At 43.7% G+C, this 17,875-nt stretch overlaps 1 long non-coding RNA gene across 2 annotated transcripts; it reads right to left on the bottom strand.

The window, feature by feature from the left end:
- Window positions 1-13,881: 13,881 nt before the first annotated feature.
- On the bottom strand, window positions 13,882-17,797 carry LOC121839270. Of its 2 annotated transcripts, XR_006078836.1 has the most exons (3): window positions 17,615-17,797; window positions 17,455-17,537; window positions 13,882-17,201 (listed from the first exon to the last, which is right to left on the bottom strand). It is a non-coding gene; the product is annotated as an uncharacterized LOC121839270 (long non-coding RNA). The 2 variants fall into 2 exon arrangements; XR_006078835.1 differs by having other exon boundaries at window positions 17,455-17,797.
- Window positions 17,798-17,875: the final 78 nt, after the last annotated feature.

Raw genomic sequence — 17,875 nt, 5'->3', positions numbered from 1 at the left:
CAGCACTTACACAAATGACTGGTGACTGGCTGAGCGAAATTGATGATAAAAAGATTGCAAGGGCTGTTTTGTTAGACTTCAGTGCGGCTTTGACATTATCAATCATAGTCTGTTGCTGTAAAATTGTATGCGTTATGGCTTTATCCACAATATAGCAGGGGGTGTAAAGAGTTACATGTCTAAGGGTGGGTGTTCTTTAATGGAAGCCTCTCCAATGAAATCCAGGTAGAATCAGGATTTCCCCGGGGCCCCTCATTTATCAATGTTGCATAGAAAAGCTTCTAAAGGAACTCAAAGAAAATGTAGAATGTTCGCAAGTACAAAAAAAGTTGGTATTTATCAATTGCTGGTACGCTTGACTAACACACACCTGTGAGTATTTTGCTTTGATAAATCAGACATTCTAAAACACTGTGCTAGTGCACGTACAGTCTCATTTACATAAAGAACCTCCCTAAATGACCATTTCTGCTCACAAACCTTCCCTTTGAAGCTGCAAGAAATGTCACATTTCTGTCAGCCAACATGGAGAAATCAAAGAAGAAAAAAATACTTTTCGGACACAGAAATATAACTTTTGATCACCGAAGTGGAAGCAAAACAAGCCATACGTTTGAGCACTCAGCAATCCTGGGAGCAAGTTAGAGCTGTGGGAAAATCTGCCTCACTTGAGTGAAGAACAGTTAATGAAATTAAAAATAAATGGTTTGATTTAAAATCATATTCAACAACAAAAACATGATGATCCACAAAAGGGATATAAGTGCAACCGTAGGAGGGCAGAGTGACTCTTCACTGTCTGCTATGGACCTGTGCATTGGCAGCATAATTGGAGAGACCTCAGTGTCTGGCATCATTTGTGATGGTGATACTGAGGACCCTCGCCGAGACCCTGAAGGAATATCAGACACACCAACTGATGGTAAGTCAAGCTTTAATTTCACAACCATATTCAGACATGGACCACACCTAAATCATTTTTCTTGACAATAAATATAACAAATATATAGAACGAAATAAATATAATGAGCGGCAGGTAGCCTAGTGGTTAGAGCGTTGGACTTGTAACTGAAAGGTTGCTAGATCGAATCCCTGAGCTGACAAGGTAAAAATCTGCCATTCTGCCCCTGAATAAGGCAGTTAACCCACTGTTCCTAGACCATCATTCAAAATAAGAATTTGTTCTTAAACTAACTTGCCTAGTTAAATAAAAGGTAAAAAACATTAATAAATAACAACAAAAACTCATTCCCAGGCCTACCAGAAAAAATCAAATCAAATCAAATTTTATTTGTCACATACACATGGTTAGCAGATGTTAATGCGAGTGTAGCGAAATGCTTGTGCTTCTAGTTCCGACAATGCAGTAATAACGAGCAAGTAATCTAACTAACAATTCCAAAAAAAAACTACTGTCTTATACACAGTGTAAGGGGATAAAGAATATGTACATAAGGATATATGAATGAGTGATGGTACAGAGCAGCATAGGCAAGATACAGTAGATGATATCGAGTACAGTATATACATATGAGATAAGTATGTAAACCAAGTGGCATAGTTAAAGTGGCTAGTGATACATGTATTACATAAGGATGCAGTCGATGATATAGAGTACAGTATCAACGTATGCATATGAGATGAACAATGTAGGGTAAGTAACATTATATAAGGTAGCATTGTTTAAAGTGGCTAGTGATATATTTACATAATTTCCCATCAATTCCCATGATTAAAGTGGCTGGAGTAGAGTCAGTGTCATTGACAGTGTGTTGGCAGTAGCCACTCAATGTTAGTGGTGGCTGTTTAACAGTCTGATGGCCTTGAGATAGAAGCTGTTTTTCAGTCTCTCGGTCCCAGCTTTGATGCACCTGTACTGACCTCGCCTTCTGGATGACAGCGGGGTGAACAGGCAGTGGCTCGGGTGGTTGATGTCCTTGATGATCTTTATGGCCTTCCTGTAGCATCGGGTGGTGTAGGTGTCCTGGAGGGCAGGTAGTTTGCCCCCGGTGATGCGTTGTGCAGACCTCACTACCCTCTGGAGAGCCTTACGGTTGAGGGCGGTGCAGTTGCCATACCAGGCGGTGATACAGCCCGCCAGGATGCTCTCGATTGTGCATCTGTAGAAGTTTGTGAGTGCTTTTGGTGACAAGCCGAATTTCTTCAGCCTCCTGAGGTTGAAGAGGCGCTGCTGCGCCTTCCTCACGATGCTGTCTGTGTGAGTGGACCAATTCAGTTTGTCTGTGATGTGTATGCCGAGGAACTTAAAACTTGCTACCCTCTCCACTACTGTTCCATCGATGTGGATGAGGGGGTGTTCCCTCTGCTGTTTCCTGAAGTCCACAATCATCTCCTTAGTTTTGTTGACGTTGAGTGTGAGGTTATTTTCCTGACACCACACTCCGAGGGCCCTCACCTCCTCCCTGTAGGCCGTCTCGTCGTTGTTGGTAATCAAGCCTACCACTGTTGTGTCGTCCGCAAACTTGATGATTGAGTTGGAGCGTGCATGGCCACGCAGTCGTGGGTGAACAGGGAGTACAGGAGGGGGCTCAGAACGCACCCTTGTGGGGCCCCAGTGTTGAGGATCAGCGGGGAGGAGATGTTGTTGCCTACCCTCACCACCTGGGGCGGCCCGTCAGGAAGTCCAGTACCCAGTTGCACAGGGTGGGGTCGAGACCCAGGGTCTCGAGCTTGATGACGAGCTTGGAGGGTACTATGGTGTTGAATGCCGAGCTGTAGTCGATGAACAGCATTCTCACATAGGTATTCCTCTTGTCCAGATGGGTTAGGGCAGTGTGCAGTGTGGTTGAGATTGCATCGTCTGTGGACCTATTTGGGCGGTAAGCAAATTGGAGTGGGTCAAGGGTGTCAGGTAGGGTGGAGGTGATATGGTCCTTGACTAGTCTCTCAAAGCACTTCATGATGACGGATGTGAGTGCTACGGGGCGGTAGTCGTTTAGCTCAGTTACCTTAGCTTTCTTGGGAACAGGAACAATGGTGGCCCTCTTGAAGCATGTGGGAACAGCAGACTGGTATAGGGATTGGTTGAATATGTCCGTAAACACACCGGCCAGCTGGTCTGCGCATGCTCTGAGGGCGCGGCTGGGGATGCCGTCTGGGCCTGCAGCCTTGCGAGGGTTAACACGTTTAAATGACTTACTCACTTCGGCTGCAGTGAAGGAGAGACCGCATGATTCCGTTGCAGGCCGTGTCAGTGGCACTGTATTGTCCTCAAAGCGGGCAAAAAAGTTATTTAGTCTGCCTGGGAGCAAGACATCCTGGTCCGTGACTGGGCTGGGTTTCTTCCTGTAGTCCGTGATTGACTGTAGACCCTGCCACATACAGAAGGGGAGCTTGTGGTAGGTGCTTCAGCTGCACCACATGTTTTGACTAACGCAGTCCTAAAACAACAAGAAGAGATCAACACATCAATTCTTGGACTCAATCAGCAGCTGGAGGATGTATGTAACGGCCTGAGAAATCAATCATTGAAAGAACTTGTTGACTGTGTCAAACATGAGACATATTCTGGTGCAATGTAAATGTGTTTTTTTGTCGACTTGATTACAATATTTGGAAGAACAGATACCTAAAACCGTTGTATGATATTGACCCTTGTCCTCAGTGCCAGGGCTACGGGTAGTGGGAAACACTCCCTGTCAGGCATGGGCTCATCAGGTCTGGGTGGATCATTCAGTGGAATGCCATTTTTGATTGCAATGTTTTGAGGCACACTGCCAGCCTTGACAATGTAGCAAACCTAAACCGAGCTGTCTGTTTGAACTACTGGCACACAGCTCGGACACCCATGCACACCCCACAAGACATTCCATAAGAGGTCTCTTCACAGTCCCCAAGTCTAGAACAGACTATGGGAGATGCACAGTAGAACAGAGATATGACTACATGGAACTCTATTTCACATCAAGTAACACATGCAAGCAGTAAAAATGTGATTTTAAAAAACAGATTAAAAATACACCTTATGGAACAGTTGGGACTGTGAAGCAACAAACATAGGCATAGACACATGCATACAAACACTATACACACGTACACATGGATTTTGTGCAATAGATATGTGGTAGTAGAGTAGGGGCCTGAGGGCACACACTTAATATGTTGTGAAATCTGTTGTCTATGTACTGTAATGTATAACTGATCAAGGATGATTAATGGAAACAGGATACACAAGCTCAATTTTGAGTCTCATAGCAAAGGGTCTGAATACTTATGTAAATAAGGTATCTGTTTTTTATTTTTAATAAATTAGCAAAAATGTCTAAAAACCTGTTTTCGCTTTGTCATTATGCAGTATTGTGTGTAGATTAATGAGTAAAAACAAAGATGTAATACATTTTAGAATAAGGCTGTAACATAACAAAATGTGGAAAAAGTCAAGGGATCTGAATTACGTTTAGAATCCACTGTAAATCTATTCAACACACTGTCGTTCTTAGAATTACGATTTTACAAAGAGAGTTTGTGTTAACTTAACAAAAATGTGGGAAAAGTCAAGGGGTCTGAATTATTTCCAAAGGCACTGTATATGTGATCATATCCAAATGTAAGCTAGGTTTGAAATGATGTTTTAGTCAAATATTTTATCTGTGTGGTTTCTTGTGGTCAATTTGCAGTCCACAAATAATTTGGAATTATGTTTCGGCCCCTGACCATCCGCTCCAGAATTTCTTGGGCCCGCGGTTGAATCGGATTCCTGACCTAAAGACAATTTCAATGGGGGAACCGGAGTCCTGACATTTTGACCTTGCAAGGGCATGCACCATTTTTGACCAGGGTGCTAAAAGTAGAAAGTACAGTGCAACGGAGGGAGATGAAGATAGGCTAAGTGAGCACATTTAATGTTGACAATGTTTTCTCAAGTTAAAACCAGTTTGCTTATTTGTTACATTGTGGTTAAAATTATGAATGTAAATCATACTCCTAATGAATTAATCAGATGCATTTTGTGAGCTTGTCATTTTTCCAACGCACCTATAACGTTCGAAATTCATCAAAACTGTTAAGCATATTGAGGCTATAATAAAGTTCAGATGAGTGATTGGATTATAAGGACATAAGGTAAAGAAAACATTTCACCCTCTTGAACTGACCCACATTTTCCTGCATTCTAGAACACTTAGTGGACTAGTATTTATTATCTGTTTAATTAGAATGTAGGTCAAATCTATGAAAGAGCAGATAATTTTTTTTTAAAAAGCAGATCAAATAAAAAAATGCTGGCCTTTTAAAGCTAACTGGAAAGGCCTGTATAACACGGAACCCAAACCAGCTGCGTGTGTGCACCATCGTGCATAAATTTTGTCCCCCCACACCAAACGCGATCACGACACGCAGGTTAAAATATCAAAACAAACTCTGAACCAATTACATTCATTTGGTGACAGGTCAAAGAGCATTAAACCTTTATGGCAATTTAGCTAGCTAGCTTGCACTTGCTAGCTAATTTGTCCTATTTAGTTAGCTTGCTGTTGCTAGCTAATTTGTCCTGGGATATAAACAGAGTTATTTTACCTGAAATGCACAAGGTCCTCTACTCCGACAATTAATCCACACATCAAACGGTCAACCCGAATCGTTTCTAGTCATCTCTCCTCCTTCTAGGCTTTTTCTTCTCTTGACTTCATATTGCAATTGGCAACTTTCATAAATTAGTTGCATTACCGCCACCGACCTTCATCTTTCAGTCACCCACATGGGTATAACCAATGAGGAGATGGCACGTTGGTACCTGCTTCTATAAACCAATGAGGAAATGGGAGAGGCTGGACTGAGGCTGGTCAGAAATAGAACTGACTTCTATTTTAGCCCTTGGCAACGCAGACGCTCATTGGCGCGCACGAGCAGTGTGGGTGCAATAATTGAATAATATAGATTACAAAATGTATTTTGCAACGCGACATGCATTCGACACGAGCGGTTTAGTCAGCCTGTAAGAAATGTGCTTTACGTGTAGACACACTGAACAACAAACAGAGCTGAAACACGTGTATCGATCGACAGCGATGTATCGATCGACTAAATATCGATGTAACATACACAAATAAATGTTTTGCTGGTCATAGCGTTTTGCCGGTATTCACACTAGCGATTAGTATTTTGTGTATCTATGCTCTCTCTTACAAACCTTTCGGTACGGTGTTTAACTACATTTTCTTTAAATAAATTAGTAATCATGTTAGAGAAGAATTGTGGGCATAGCGGGAAATGTTTATACATTATTCACATATGAGAAAATCAAACTTTAATTTCTAATTTTCTACAACTAGCCTACCATCCCAGTTATAATCAGAGTTATTGTTTGGTCAGTTCAGGACAGAACTTTCAGAGACACTGCAGCGAATTAGTTCTGACCTGAGTTGACCAGTCAATCAAGGCCAAGCCTTTCGATCAGAAAGAGGAAAGCTGGAGAGTACAGCCTGGTCTTCTTACCTCTAGCCCAGGGGTGTCAAACTCATTTTCCCCACAGGCTGCATTCACTCTTCACCAAGGTCAGGAGGGCCAGACTTATTATAGATTATTTCCTTTGTGTCAAAATGTGCAAATCATAGTCCTCTATCCATCGCTTTTGGAATTTGATGCTCCCTGACTATCTAGATGGACAGAGTGAAGAGACTATAAATGTAGGTCTATCATTTCTACACAGTTTTGATTTTGTTTTAGTAATTTCAATGTGATTTTTATTTATATATTTTTTAATGGATTATTGTTATTTACTTTTCCTAACCGCCCGTGGGACGGATTGAATTGGCTAGCGGGCCTTGAGTTTGACACATGTGCTCTAGCCTATATAATTAGCATAACAGGTAATAAACCAGAAATAATATAAGCTATAACCTCTCAGTTTACACCGAAACAAGTCATTCAAATCCTGTTCTAAAAACAGTATTGTTACTGTGCTAGCCGTCACCTCCAAGCTTTTGCAGAGGAGCATCTCTGTAATCTCTCAATTGAACCATTAAAAAAGCAGTTTAGGAGTGATTAAGCCATCGCAATCGATTAAGACCTGGCAGCAGCCGCATCTACCGACGGGTCAATAAAGGCTTGTTAACTCAGTCACAAGGAGAAGCGTGACAAGAAGTTTTCAGTCCGTCATCAATATCAGACAGATTATGGGAGATGTAATTAAATAATTATCCTGCCACTGTTGTGTTGTTGGTATTGATTTATTCGACCAAATGTCTCGCCACTCTACCCCATGCATAGCGTAGCATAGCATATGGACGCTTGGCAGGAGACAGAGTTTGAGTCCCAAATTGCACCCTATATACACCTAATGGGCCCTGGTCTAAAGCAGTGCACTATATAGGGAAAAGGGTGCCATTTGGGATGTGTACACAGAGGCACAAGTGACAAACACCAACGGAAACGGACTGCCCTAAGAACATATGCAAAAAACCCCACAAAAAAAACAGTACAGTAGCCCTTTAGCCTAGTAGCACATGTACTGGAGTGTGAGGACATCAAACCTATGGCCTGTTCTTAAACCTCTTAAATGTAACTGCATGTAATCCCCAAAATTTATTATTTATCATGACAGGGTCATAAACAATAAATAGTAATGCTGCATAATCTAAGAAAGGTTCAAACATCACCTTTCTGGTAAAATATGTTACTTTTGAGGACACAAGCTCAAGTACATGAAAATATTACTTATTTTATATGATGCATTTCCTAACAAAACTACATGAATAAGGCTTGAAATCAGTTATATGTTTTCTAAATATAGTATAATCCATTTATAAAATGACTGACTAAGATTTCACCTTCCTTATAACTGTAGAAAAGATTTGTATATTTAGAGTTTGAGAAAATGCATATTTTCTAAAGTTCTCTCTTGATCAAAACGTCCATCTCATTGCTGTGAACTTCTCAGATGTCTAGCTTGGCATCCCTGAACTTGTTAGAAACTCACCATTCATCTCATTAAATCTTGTCCATCTATGACAAAGTGTTTATATACAATCTATACTGAACAAAAATATAAACACAACATGTAAAGTGTTGGTCCCATGTTTCATGAGGTGAAATAACAGATCCCAGAATTTTTCCACATGCACAAAAAGCATATTTCTCAAAAATGTTGTTCGCAAATTGCTTACATCCCTGTTAGTGAACATTTCTTCTTTGTCAATATGATCCACCCATCTGACAGATGTGGCATATCAAGAAGCTTATTAAACAGAATGACACAGGTGCACCTTGTGCTGGGGACAAACTGAAGAGTATTTCTGTCTGTAATAAAGGGGCTGGATCGGATCCCCGAGCTAACAAGGTAAAATTCTGTCGTTCTGCCCCTGAACAAGGCAGTTAAGCCACTGTTCTCCGGTAGGCCATCATTGTAAATAAGAATTTGTTCTTAACTGACTTGCCTAGTTAAATATATTAAATAAAGGCCTTTTGTGGTAAAAAAAAAACTCCTGATTGACTGGGCCTGTCTCCCAAGTGGGTGGGCCTATGCCCTCACAGGCCCACCCATGGCTGCACCCCTGCCCAGTCATGTGAAATCCATAGATTAGGACCTAATAAATGTACTTCAATTGACTGATTTCCTTATATGAACTGTTACTCAGTAAAATCAATGAAATTGTGGAATGTTGCGTACATATTTTTGTTCAGTATCCTAATCATTTTAAATGACTGGCTATAAATCAACAGCGATAAAACCACACTCTCCTGATGCGTTAACAAGTGATGTAAGCTTCAGCCAGGAGTTGATGGATATCCCAGTAGAGACATACGCCTGTGTCCATGAGAATCAGTGCAACCACTCAATGCAAGACATTTCAATCTATGGTGTCCACATATTGATTTATAAACAAACCGGTACCATAACGGTAATTTTATCATAAAGTTAAATATTTACAGCATATTTCTGAACACAAAAGAGAGGGACAGATATTGGTTACAATGCCACCTCCATCTGGCACATTGGTTACTGAACCCACACTTCAAACCCACAGTAACATATGAAGATAGTACATTGTTATTTTCTAAGTGCAGAACAAAAGATATGTCATTACATATGTTATACCTCTCATTCCTAGAACTGATTAGACAGGTTATGGTCAGGTTTACGTTACTGTCCTGATTATGATGCAAACATTTGGGGCACATTGACTTCAATTGGTTTTTGGTTAGAAAATGCTGATATTAATGGTTTGTGCAAACTTTGGGAACAGAATAATGGCACAAACACACTTGGCATCTGCACTGTTCAAGAAAATGTGTTTTTGTAGAATGTTCTGTGGAAATTGTTAAAAGTACTCCTTGTGTATATAATTGTATGATTTGATTAACTTTGCCGTCATTGGTTTTTGTTTGACATACATTTTAAAGTGAAAAATTGGAGTCTCAGCATCATTCTGTTACCATGAAATTGCCCCAATCAAACCCAAATAGTGGATTTTAGTATCTCCTTGTGCATAAACTGCTTTCAAGGAATCAACAATTGTTTGTATGTGTATATATGGGGAGCACCAGCTAGAGGCCAACCAGACCTAGTACAAGGTGCTGTGTCCCTCCCTGTAAGGTTGAGGCTTACCTGGTCCAGGGTGGGGTCCCATGGGTGCTGGATCTCAGCTTCCACCACAGCAGCAGACGAGGCAGAGGGGTTCTGGAAGGCACAACCTCAACACTGTAGTAGCCTCGTCACAGAGCACGCCACTGGGTCCCAGATAGCACTGTAGGCTGTATGTGTGTGTGTTTAAGAGAAAGAGAAAGTCAAGTAAAAAAATGCTCCATTTCACCCACAGAAAAGCCTGCAAGGAGAAAGCATCAAAGGCCTCTGAGCAGCTAGCCACTCATTAACCCACTCCTCAGCACAGGAAGGCATACATCATAATCCCGGGGGAAAGTGAATTTGTACAAACGCTCTTTGGCTGGTGACACTGATTGCTGTTTTATAATGACAGAGTTTAAATGGATCATTAAATTGAAGGGACTGTAAATACATATACCAATGGAACTATAGAATGCTGTTGAGGAAGTGTGTACTGTATGTATGGATGAAAGGTGCTTGGATCAGAGAAATAGAATGATTCATTCTTATTCTTCAGCTTGGATAGCAACACTGTCAAAGGAAAAAGTGACTAGGGGATTCTAGCAGGCACCATGGCTTCTTTTGTTCTGACTAATCTACCGAGTCAGTGATTTGGATGGATCCAGGTTAGAGCCTTTCAGAGTTGGGACATCGTTCAGACAGGTTGGTTTCGCTCACCCCCACTTCAAATAAAGAGGAGCTCCCCAGCATAGACTTATGGCATCAATGAAGCAGGGGTTTTGTGACTATGGAAACATCTTGCTGACTGCAGTGTTTAGCTCCTATGACAGCTTCCCTCTCTTTTTCGGCATCCCCAAAGAGGTACTAAAACAAGCCTGAACAAGGAAAGTCTGTAATAGCAGGTTCTTCATATGTGGCTGTATTATTCCAAACCCCTACAGTGAAATCACAAATGAACTAATTCCTGTAGGTTAGGCAACAATGTAAAGATGAAAGATAAAGTCAGATGTATGATTTATTTCAGGTCTACCTGTAGTGTTGTTGTCCCTGTAAGGCTGAAGACTGCTTCGGGGGGCCTGTATGGCCACAATTCCCCGGACCATCAGTAGGGTAGGGGGTACATGGGGGCCTGGGTGGGAGATGGACACTGGGCTGGGCCTGTGGTCCCCCACCCTCTGGTGCATTTAAGCCTGGCTATCTTCTCCAGATCACACAGAGTGCTCTGCAGCTCACCTAAGGTACACGGTCCAGTCCTCTGGAACAGGGTCTCTGGTAATTAGTCATCCGGAAGTCAAGACTTGAGTTGGCATGATGTGCATCGTATCACCTGTTACACACAAACAATGTGCATCACTACCTCAGATACCTAGGCTCCAACCATGGTCTATGCAGTGGCCTCTAACTCGCCTTTATCCTCCGAGAGGCCCTGTTGGCCCCTCTATCCTGCTTACAGCTCCTCTGCACCTTGATGCCTTGAGGGAGCAAGCAATGGATGGATGGTTTTGTTTTCCAAATGAGCACTGATAAATTCACTGACAGAAAAAGGACACACTGACAAAATTACTCAATGACACGTACGGGCTATTACTTTTTCTCCCCAATTGGTAATTACAGTCTCGTCCCATCGCTGCAACTCCCGTACGGACTCGAGAGAGGCGAAGGTCGAGAGCCACGCGTCCTCCAAAACACGACCCTGCCAAGCCGCACTGCTTGAGTAATTTTGCTCGCTTAACCCGGAAGCCAGCCGTACCAATGTATTGGAGGAAACACTGTACAACTGGCAACCATGTCAGCAGGCATGCGCCTGGCCAACCGCAGGAGTCGCTAGAGCGCGATGGGACAAGGACATCCCAGCAGGCCAAACCCTTCCCTAACCCAGAAGACGCTGAACCAATTGTGCGCCGTCTTCCGGTCGCAGCCGGGAGCAACACAGCCCGGGATCGAAGCCGGGTCTGTAGTGACGCCTGCAGTGCCTTAGACCGTTGTGCCACTCGGGATGTCTGTAACCTTTCTGACTATCAGGCCCTTCCTTTGTTAGACCAGTGGGGCTACGCTCAGTCCCAGGCTTGGTAGAGGCCTGGTCCTTCCATCCTGTGATGGCTTGCTCTCCCTCAGTCTCCTCAGCCTTGGACCTGAACCAGCCACACTAGCAGATCTGACTCTGGCTGTCCTGCCATGGACCTATAGGCCCTGGTCTTTGGTCTGGGACACTGGAGGTGGGTGCTAAGGGCACCCCTGCCTTGGTCCTGCCTCTGCCCCTCTGACTGCACCTGACTTGGGTCTGGGCCTGGTTCTTAGCTTGGGTCTAGGAAACAAACTCTCCCTTACCATGCATGGCTGGGTCTTGCCACAGCACCTTAACCTGCCAATTAAAGCAAATTATGTCAATATGCCAGTCGCCCTATACTGTTTAGTGTTCTGTTAAGTGGAAAGATCTCAAACAAGCTGAAACAATGGAAAGAAACTTACTTTCCAATTATCATCAACCTGGAACCAAAACAAATGCAATTCCAATTAGACTACTGCATGAATAAACACACTCATTGATTTAATTTGTTCAAACTCGTAAGAATATCTAAAGCCCGACTTGAGCTAATCAATGACGAGATATTAAAGGGACTTAGGGAAGCCACAGTAAATACTCCAATAACCTTACAGTGCTACAGAACAACAGACTAACCGCCTATTAGGATGCTTTTAGGACATCTGCTTACCCTCTCCCATGGCACGCTTGTTGATACTGATGTTAACGAGATGCCCAGTCACGTTCAGCCATGTAATTACATTAACTAATGATGCTAAGGCACTGTCGTACAGTGAGGCTGATGAGCAGAGAGGAGAGCTTTAATTGAATGGTTCGGTCGACCACTTTGGGCTCCTCTGTCAACCAATCACAGGTTAGGGATCGTTAGGGAGGTTTGTGGTCTAACGAGACAACATCCTGTCAAGCTAATGGGGCTTAATTTGCCAGACTTCACTGTTCCTGCCTCCCTCCATCAAAAGTTTAGCTTCTTTAACCAATGGGATGATTGCTCATTTTCGGTAAACCCCAATAATCCAAACAAGGCCCTTAAAACCATGATCACAACTAATCCTCCTAACACTGTAAATGACCTTTTACTCTTCACAACATCATTAAAACATTTTCCCCATTAAGAGGAACGGTTAGCATGTATGTGACAATATATGCCATTTGCTTTAACTGTTCGTAAACAAATATTACAGCCGTATATGTGAGGCAATAAATACATATTTACCAAGGTTTAATGGAAGCCATAATATCACATCAAACACAATACTATCTCGCTTTGGCAGAGGGCTGCAAGCCAGAAATTAAGAAATTAAGAAAATGACCGCCACCATAGCAAAGACAGACAGGTAGAACAACTAATAAAATATAAACATAAAAACAGGTAATCGCAGTGCTAGAGGCATCACTACAGACCCGGGTTTGATCCCGGGCTGTATCACAACCGGCCGTGATAGGGAGTCCCATAGGGTGGCACACAATTGGCCCAGCATCGTCCGGGTTAGGGGAGGGTCTGGCCGTGGAGGCTTGTGGCGGTCCGAGCACCTGCAGGCTGAGCTCAGTCGTCAGTTGAATTTGGTTTCCTCCGACACATTGGTGTGGCTGGCTTCAGGGTTAAGCGGGTGGGTATTGAGAAGCGTGGTTTGGCGGGTCATGTTTCGGAGGACGCATGACTCGACCTTTGCCTCCTGAGCCCTTGGGGAGTTGCAGCGATGAGACAAGATCGAAATTGGGGAGAAAAAGGGGGTCAAATACAAAAAAAGAACAATAATAATAAAAATTATAAACTAAATAAATAAAAAATATATTATTTAAACTAGGCAGTCAATTACAGTTTCATAACAGAAAAATAAAATACAGCATTTATAATTTAAAATTACGTTTTTGAACGTCCTTGAGTGGCCCTGCCAGAGCCCGGACTTGAACCCAATCAAACATCTCTGGAGACCTGAAAATAGCTGTGCAGCGACGCTCCCCATCCAACCTGACAGAGCTTGAGAGGATCTACAGAGAGGAATGGGAGAAACTCCCCAAATACAGGTGTGCCAAGCTTGTTCCGTCATACCCCAAAAGACTCGATGCTCTAATCACTGCCAAAGGTGCTTCAACAAAGTACTGAGTAAATGGTCTGAATACTTATGTAAATGTGATATTTCCATTTTGTAATACTTTTGCAAACATTTCTAAAAAACAGTTTTTGCTTTGTCATTATTGGGTATTGTGTGTAGATAGATGAGGGGGGAAACAAAGCACTGTACACCTTGCCAATACAAGGTGATACAATCTACCCATCTGCACTCTTCCACATCAACTTGACAACACAAACCAAAACCAGCAAACATGATTTTATTAATCAATTTTCCATATCACAATTATTTATATTTACTGATATATAGTCACCCTGGAGCTGTTCTCAAAATGGATGATGGGGTTTCTGAGGTTTCTTGTGTTGCTGGAAAGGCCTTTGTGTGTTTCCCCAAGTCATTAAACACACGATACACATCCCACACCACACCTCCCCTCTCTAGTTTACATCAGACAATTACTTTATCATAGGATTGTACAGTAATTTTGGGGTAAAAACGGAAGAGTTCTATCTGTGTGAAGTCAGACATGCTGCCTCACCCCCCACTCCTCTCCTCACTCCAAATAACACATCTCATTAAAACACATAACGGGACAATGCTTCCATCGCGTTTACAGGAAAATAAAGATTTAACATCGCAATTTGTGCAACGTTCGTTAGCTCCAGACTGTTTAAACAGATAATGTCGGTTAGACGAGACGACCCAGCCATGCTGTCACGCTAAATAATGAGGCATGATGATCTGAGAACTGGCTTTACTGAGCGTCTTGGTGTCTGTCTAATTGTCTATAGTCTATGGTTATAACCTGGAACCTGGGCCGTGTTTATAAAGAGTTTCAGTTCGAATGCTGATCTAGGATCATGTCTCCCCTGTCCATATCATTTTAATAATGATTTAAAAAGAAGCACTGATTCTAGATCAGCACTCCTACTGAGCCTCTGAATACAGGCCCTTGTGCCTAGTCATCTACAGTTATAAACTGGTGTCTAGTCATCTATGGATATAACCTGAGGGACAACAGAGAATTAGCTGGTTAGTTTAGGATGCTTTCTGTCTGGACCTGGACAGCCTGCGTGTCCTGCTGCCTGTTCTGGCCCTGGGTCCCCCCTGGGTCTGACCCTGCCCCTGGGTCTGGTTCACCTCCTGTCCTTCTCCCTGACCTTGGTCCTCCTTTCTCTGGGTCTCTTGCTGTTGGGCCTTGTCACCACTCTCGCTGCCTGTCCTGTTCCCATCTCACACTGACAGTCTCTACTAGCTGAGGGAGCAAGAGCGCCGCCCCTCTGGGTATCAGTGGTAATGACCGTTCCTGTGCCCCTGCTCTGGGCCAAACAGGTCCTCAGACACAGCCTGGGCTGTTCCGGTAGATAGAGCAAGGCTGGCCGCAAGCACAGTTCCCTCCCCTGTCATCGTCCAATGCACTGTCCTGGGGAGAGGCTTGGTCCACATCCTCTTCATCATCAAACATCTCAGGTGTGAAGATGCTCTGGTCTTCCTCTAGCAGGGTGGGATCGTCTGGGCTCTGGTCCTGGCTGGGAGGGGTAGCTGCCGGTCAATCCGTCCCCTTATGGGCCTTCCTTCCTGGGCAGGGGATCCAGACTTACATTCTCCTGGTTCTCCTTCTCCCCCTCCACAGAGTCAGGCCGAGGCGGGACGACCAGAGGACCACAACGCTGGCCTGGGTCCCGGGCCTGGAAGATGGGGGGGGTCTTGAAGTGGGTGGAGCTCACAGGGGTGGAGGTGGTGCAGGGGACGTGGGTGGTGGAGACAGTGGGGGAGGGGCCTTGGGATCACTCTTCAGATGAGCGGAGGGGTGTTGCTGTGTCTGCTTCTGGTCACGTGCCCACAGAGAATACACACGTTATGGGAAACCATAGAAAGGAAAGACAACACAGTTGTATGAAGACTTATAATACATTTAGACATTCAGATGAGCTGATTGGAGCAGTCATCAGGTGTTGACAGTAAAGGTGAGAAAATAACGGGGAAAGTACATTGACGATGCCGACATTGGCCTCAAGGATCCTATATGCTGGGCCCGTAACAGCTAGGTTAGTGTACAGTACACTGCACATGTTTAGTGGTTTAGGGGTGTGGGCAAAGGATGTCTTTCTGACTCTTATCCAGAACAGTGCAGTGGAGAAGAAATCACCACCACCGTCTCACGCTCAATATAACACAAACAATGGTCAATGTGATTTATTTAAAGCAACAGTCTAACATCTGCTCATCAAGCTGCTTGCCTCAGACCAACCCAGCATCACTCAGCCATGTATAAGGTCTCGTAGTAATGAGACAGATTGGTGCACATACAAACTCCCCCCACCTGATCCAGCTCCTGACACCCCCACCCACCCCTCAAAACGCAATTGACCAAACAGCTCAGCCTTACAGCGACCCAAGTAACGAGACAGACAATAGACTAGAGCTCTAGAACGGAGTGTATCCACTTAATTTATAAACCCAGTGACCTCATAGTACTATCATTCCGTTAGGTTCAGACCCCATGTTTTTCTATGGATCCATCCTCAGTGAGGTCCAAGGTAACGTATGAAGCCTGATATCTCGCTGCATTTACGCTCACTTAGCTTGACACCTATAAGAGGTTCTGCTGTAACAAACAGCGGAGGGTAGGATCAGAAGCAAAACAGACCTAAAACATATATACACAACGTTTTGTACATCAACATGTCTTAACATTCCTAAAGAGGAAGAAATGTAAAATGATTTGACTGAAACCGAAGCAAAGAATCCTGAACATTGGTCAAATGAAACCCTTGCAGGAGGAAACGGCATCGGCTCCTCTACACCCCTAACATCCTTGTTCCATTACATTTATTTATCAGAGAAGTAGATCCAAAAAGCCTCACACATTGTTCCCCTGTTCCCATCCACTTTACTGGGACAGGACTGTTCATATACCATCCCATCATGAATAACAAGATAGAGGAACACACCAGATGTTGGTCTGCAGTGAGGTCATGTAGTCGAGGTAGTGGGAGATCTTTGTGGAAGACTGACTGATGCAATGGACTCATTAGGAACCACTTATACAAGGAGTTAACGTAAAGAGCTCTGGATGAAGCTTTCATATGTTTTTATGCACCAATCAAACCTCTGACAATCTACCAACTTCCCTGACATAACTTATTTATCTAATGTAATACATCTCTATACATCTCATCTGTGTTTCCATGGCTGATGGTGGACAGAGGCCACAGAGCAGGTGGGACAGAGACCATAGGGGGAACCCAGGACCTGACCCCCTGTAGCTGGGTGTGGGGCTCTGGGACCTGAGAGGTGGTAGTATGGTAGTGTGGTGCATCGTGGCCCAGAGAAGGCTGTCTGAGCTGGGGCTAGGACTGCGCCGACAGTGGGACAGATCTTCCACAGTCACTAGAGATTGACTGGCTGAACAGGATGGTGGTGCTGTTGAACATCTGTCTCCCTGCTCCATGGGTCTCTCCTGCCCCCTGTTGGCACCTGGAGAAGGTCATCAGCGACTGCATAGCACAGATGAAGGCGTTGTGGTGCCTGAAAAGGTTATGCACCCACTTGTACAGACCTGGTGTAAACAGACACCAATCTTGTTAGTGGAAAACAAAATATAAAAACAAAATTATTCCTACTTTTCCAATAACACTTAATTTATCAATCCTCTAGGTTAAAACCACAACACACCTCTATCTTGTGGACAAGCATCACCACCAAGTGCCCAAGATAAGAAACTACACATTGTGTCAGGCAACGGAGACAGAGGGTTTGTTTGAGTAATTCAAGCTCGAGTGGCTGCAACCTGCGATCATTCATTTCAGTACCTGAAATGTATTTGTTGGGGTTGTTCCCAAACCGGTCGTCTACCAGAATGAGGGCTCCCCAGTCATTCTTGTGTCTAATACACCTGTGGTAGTAAAAACATGTTCAAGTTCAGGTAGTAACCTCCTGGTTTTTAAAATGATCAAACATTTTTATGCTTACTGATCATGAGCCTGATTTGTGAGCTAGGAAGAAGCCTCCTGTGATAGGATGAGTCGAGGACAGAGAAACAAACAAGAACACAAAGAGACCCGTACATCAGCTGATATCTCAAAGTGCTGTACAGAAACCCAGCCTAAAACCCCAAACAGCAAGCAATGCAGGTGTAGAAGCACGGTGGCTAGGAAAAACTCCCTAGAAAGGCCAAAACCTAGGAAGAAACCTAGAGAGGAACCAGGCTCTGTGGGGTGGCCAGTCCTCTTC

This window comes from Oncorhynchus tshawytscha, linkage group LG14, assembly GCF_018296145.1.
Source record: "Oncorhynchus tshawytscha isolate Ot180627B linkage group LG14, Otsh_v2.0, whole genome shotgun sequence".
In the NCBI taxonomy this organism is placed as follows: domain Eukaryota; kingdom Metazoa; phylum Chordata; class Actinopteri; order Salmoniformes; family Salmonidae; genus Oncorhynchus; species Oncorhynchus tshawytscha.
This window is presented reverse-complemented; position numbering and strand designations above follow the sequence as displayed.